Here is a 4366-nt window from a genome sequence, read left to right on the forward strand (position 1 = left end):
TTCCTCAGTTTGGGTTTTCTGATATTTTCTTATGATTAGATTGGGATTTTTGATTTTGAGAAAGAATACTACAGAGGTAAAGTGCCCTTTTCATCTAATGTCAGGATTATATGATATTAGAACGAATTATCACTGGTGATGTTAACTTTGATCATTTGGTTAAGGTTCCCTTCTGGGTTTCTCCACTTGTAAAGTTACTACTTTTCCCTTTTCATACTACTCTTATTTGTTAGAAGCTAGTTTCTAAATGTAACCCATACTAAAAAGGTGGGGAATTAAACTCTACCTCCTGGAGAGAGGAGTGTCAATGAATTTGTGAATACATGCTTGAAAACAACTACAGTAATCAATAAATATTTGGGGGCAGATAATTTAAGACTACGCAACTATACTGTGAATTTTGCCTGCAGCAATTACTACTATGATGTGCTGATGGTGATTTTTTAAAATATCCCTCATTCCTTTTACATTTAATATTTCAAATTACCCTGTAAGAAGACTTTCCCATTCTCCCCCGCCCCACTTATTTATTGATACAATTATTTCTTTCTGTTAGTATGACTCACGGATTTGTAAAAATTCTTTGGGCTATAATCCAATACTATCATTTGTTATTGCTATTGCTGTTCAAATTGTTTGAGCCTTGGCCATTGGGAGCTCTTTCAGGTGGGCTTTCTTTCATTGTTTTTCTGTCTCCTTGCTTTCTGGCACTGCAAGATGTACCAGATTCATCTTTTATCTTCCTTTTCCCAGCCCCATGATCAACCATTTATCCAGGGAGTCTTAGTTACTTTAATTGGATAATCATATCTAGTAATTAAGATCTGGGCATTGATTGTGCTGGTTACTATTGGGGTGTCATTGATTCTAGGACTTCTCAGTTGATAGAACAAGTAGATACATGTGTACATGTATACTAAACAGTTTATACACACATACTTGCACATATATTAATTATATATACACATATATAAGCTCATACTGACACACTGACTCTAATCCATTACCACAAGTATTCATTTAGCTTTCTCATCTCTTGCTTATTTTCACCTTCTATCTCTGGCAGTGAGAAACCTGGTTCTTCTTGTCTGTCATTTATTTACTTATTTAATTCTAGTGTATAAAGTAGTTTAAAATGGCTATCATGTACCCCATGAGAAATAAAATTCCCAACCAGAATACAACATTATGTACAGTTTTTTTCTTGAGCTTTACAGTATGCAGTCAAAACAGTGGTTTCCAAAGCAAATTAGGTCAGCTCCTTTTCCCACACCCTTTTAGTGAAGTTATGTCATACATCTGTGATACAGTGAGATTCATGTGCCACAGTATGCTTTCCATTTTGAGTTCCCCTACATTTTAATTGACATAAAGCAAAAGTCACCTTTCATGTTTTGGCGGTTCTGTGGAATTCAACACATTCACAAAGTCATGCATCTACCACCATAGTATCTATACAGAAGAGTTTTAGTATCCTGAAATTTCCCTTGTGTGGTGCTTTTGTAGTCAACCCATCTTCCCAACTCTACCCCTGACAGCCTCTGTTTTGCATCCCTATAAATTAGCCTTTTCATAATGTCATGTAAATGAAATTGTACAATACACATCCTTTTGAATCTGGCTTCTTTCACTTAGCAATATACATTTGAGATGCATATTTGAATCAGTAGTTTGTTCGTCGTAATTACTGAATAGTATTCCATTGTACAGATATACCACAATTTGTTTATATTTTCACCAGCTATAGAACACCTGGGATATTTCCAGTTTGGAGAAATTATGAATAAAGCTGCTATGAACATTTCGGTACAGGTTTTTATATGAACATACATTTTAATTTCACTTGGGTAAATACCTTGAAGTGGCATTGCTGGATTGTATGGCAATTGTATGTATAACTTTATAACAAATTGTCAAAATGATCTTTAAACTGGCTGTAACATTTTGCATTCCAAAGAGCAATGAATGAGAATTTCTTTTGTTCCACAGCCTCACTAGAATTTGTTATTTTTTCATTATAGGATTTTCATTTGTTTGTTGACTTTATAGCATCCTAAGTGTACAGTAGTATCTGTCTGTGGTTTTAATATGTATTTCCCTCATTACTCACGATGCTAAGCATCTTTTCACATGCATATTTGTTGTCTGAATATATACTTTAATGAAGTCTCTGTTCATATCTTTACTTCCCATACCCCTTTTTGGGGTTCGCTTTTCTTTTATTGGGTTTTAAGAGTCATTTATTTCTTCTGGATAAAATCTTTTATCAGATATGTAATGTGCAAATATTTTCTTCTAGTGAGTGGCTTGTATTTTCATTCTCATAACAGTGTCTTTCATGGAGCAAAAGTTCTTAATTTTATGATATCCAGTTTTAAAGTTGTTAGCTTTTGGTATTATATCAAAAAACTCATCACCACACCTAAGATCATATAGATTTTCTCCAATATTTTCTTCTAGACATGTTATAATTTTACATTTTACATTTAGGTCTTTGATATATTTGATTTAATTTTTGTGCAAGATATTATGTATGAGATAAGGTTCATTTTTTTTTTCAGACAGATGTTTAGTTGTTTCAGTGTCATTTGCTGAAAAGACAATTCTTTCTTCATTGAATTACCCTTGTGCATTTGTCAAATATTAGTAGACTGTATTTGTATGGGTTTATTTCTGAGCTGTCTTGTTTCATTGACCCATGTACCTATTATTTTTCTGTTTGCAAACCATCTTGCTTAATGTAGCTTTATAGAAAGTATTGAAATTGGTTAGCGTGTGTCCTCCAATTTTGTCCTTCTTTTTCTGTATGTTTTGGTTATTCTATTTCCTTTGACATTTCATTTCAATTTTGCAACTAACTTGTTGATATCTACAAAAATGCTTGCTCTAATCCCATTACTGGGTATATACCCAAAGGAATATAAATCATTCTACTGTAACAACACATGCACACGTATGTTCATTGCAGCACTATTTACAATAGCAAACACATGGAACCAACCCAACTACTCATCAGTGATAGACTGGATAAATAAAATGTGGCACATACACACCAGGGAATACTGTACAGCCATAAAAAAGAATGAAACCATGTCCTTTGCAGGGACATGGATGAAGCTGGAAGCCATCATCCTCAGCAAACTAACACAGGATCAGAAAACCAAACACCACATGTTCTCACTCATAAGTGAGAGTTGAACAATTAGAACACATGGACACAGGGAGGGGAACAACACACACTGGGGCCAATTGTAGGGTGGGGGCAAGGGAAGGGAGAGCATTAGGGCAAATAGTGACACATGCGGGGCTTAAAACCTAAATGATGTATGTTGATAGGTGATGCAGACCACCATGGCACATGTATACCTATGTAACAAACCTGTACCTTCTGCACATGTATCCCGGAATTTAAAGTAAAATAAAATAAAATAAATAAAATTAATTTAAAAAAGAAATACTTGCTCTGATTTTCATTGGGATATACACCAAATTGAGAAGCACTGACTTTTTAATAATGCTGACTCCTCCAATCTATAAACACAATGTTTCCCTCTTAAAATGTCTTCTTTAATTTCTTTTGATCAGTGTTTTATTGTTTTCAGTAAATAGGTCCTGCACACACTTAGTTAGATTTACACCTAAGTGATCCATTTTTTGGTGCTATTGTAAATGGCATTTAAAATTTTTTTTAATTCTAATTTTTCATTTTTTGTATATAGGGATAAAATTGACAGGTTGACCTCATATCCTGTAGCCTTGCTAAACTCACCTAAGAGTTCTAGAATTTTTCAAGAATTCTTTAGGATTTTCTACATAGATAATCATGTTGTCTGTGAACCCGGTTTTATTTCTTCTTTTCCCATTTGTATGTTTTTTATTTGTTTTTTCTTGCCTTACTTCATGGACTGCAACTTAGATTACTGTACTAAATAAAAGTAGTGGGAAATTTTTAAAAATCCAGATGGGAAAGAAAGAAGAAAGATGATATCTGTTTGGAAATTATATGGTCTTGTATATAGATAATAATAAGGAATACACTAAATTTATTGATCTATAGATTCAATGCAATCCCTATCAGAACCCCAACTGGAATTTTTTTAAAAGAATTTGACAAGCTAATTCTAAAATTCGCATGCCATTGCAAGGAACCCTGAATATCAGAAAGTTTTCAAAATAAACAAAACAAGAAGAAACAAAGCAGCAAAGTTAGAAAGAGTCACACTTCTGATTTCAAACTTACTACAAAGCACAACAATCAAGACAATGCAGTACTGGCATAAGGATGGACACTTAGATCAATGGAATAGAATGTAACCTGTAGATCAATGGAAAGTATTAGTATTTTAAAATATTAAATCTCCCATCC

The sequence above is a fragment of the Rhinopithecus bieti genome, unplaced genomic scaffold, assembly GCF_001698545.2.
Source record: "Rhinopithecus bieti isolate Rb0 unplaced genomic scaffold, ASM169854v2 scaffold_15251, whole genome shotgun sequence".
Taxonomy (NCBI): domain Eukaryota; kingdom Metazoa; phylum Chordata; class Mammalia; order Primates; family Cercopithecidae; genus Rhinopithecus; species Rhinopithecus bieti.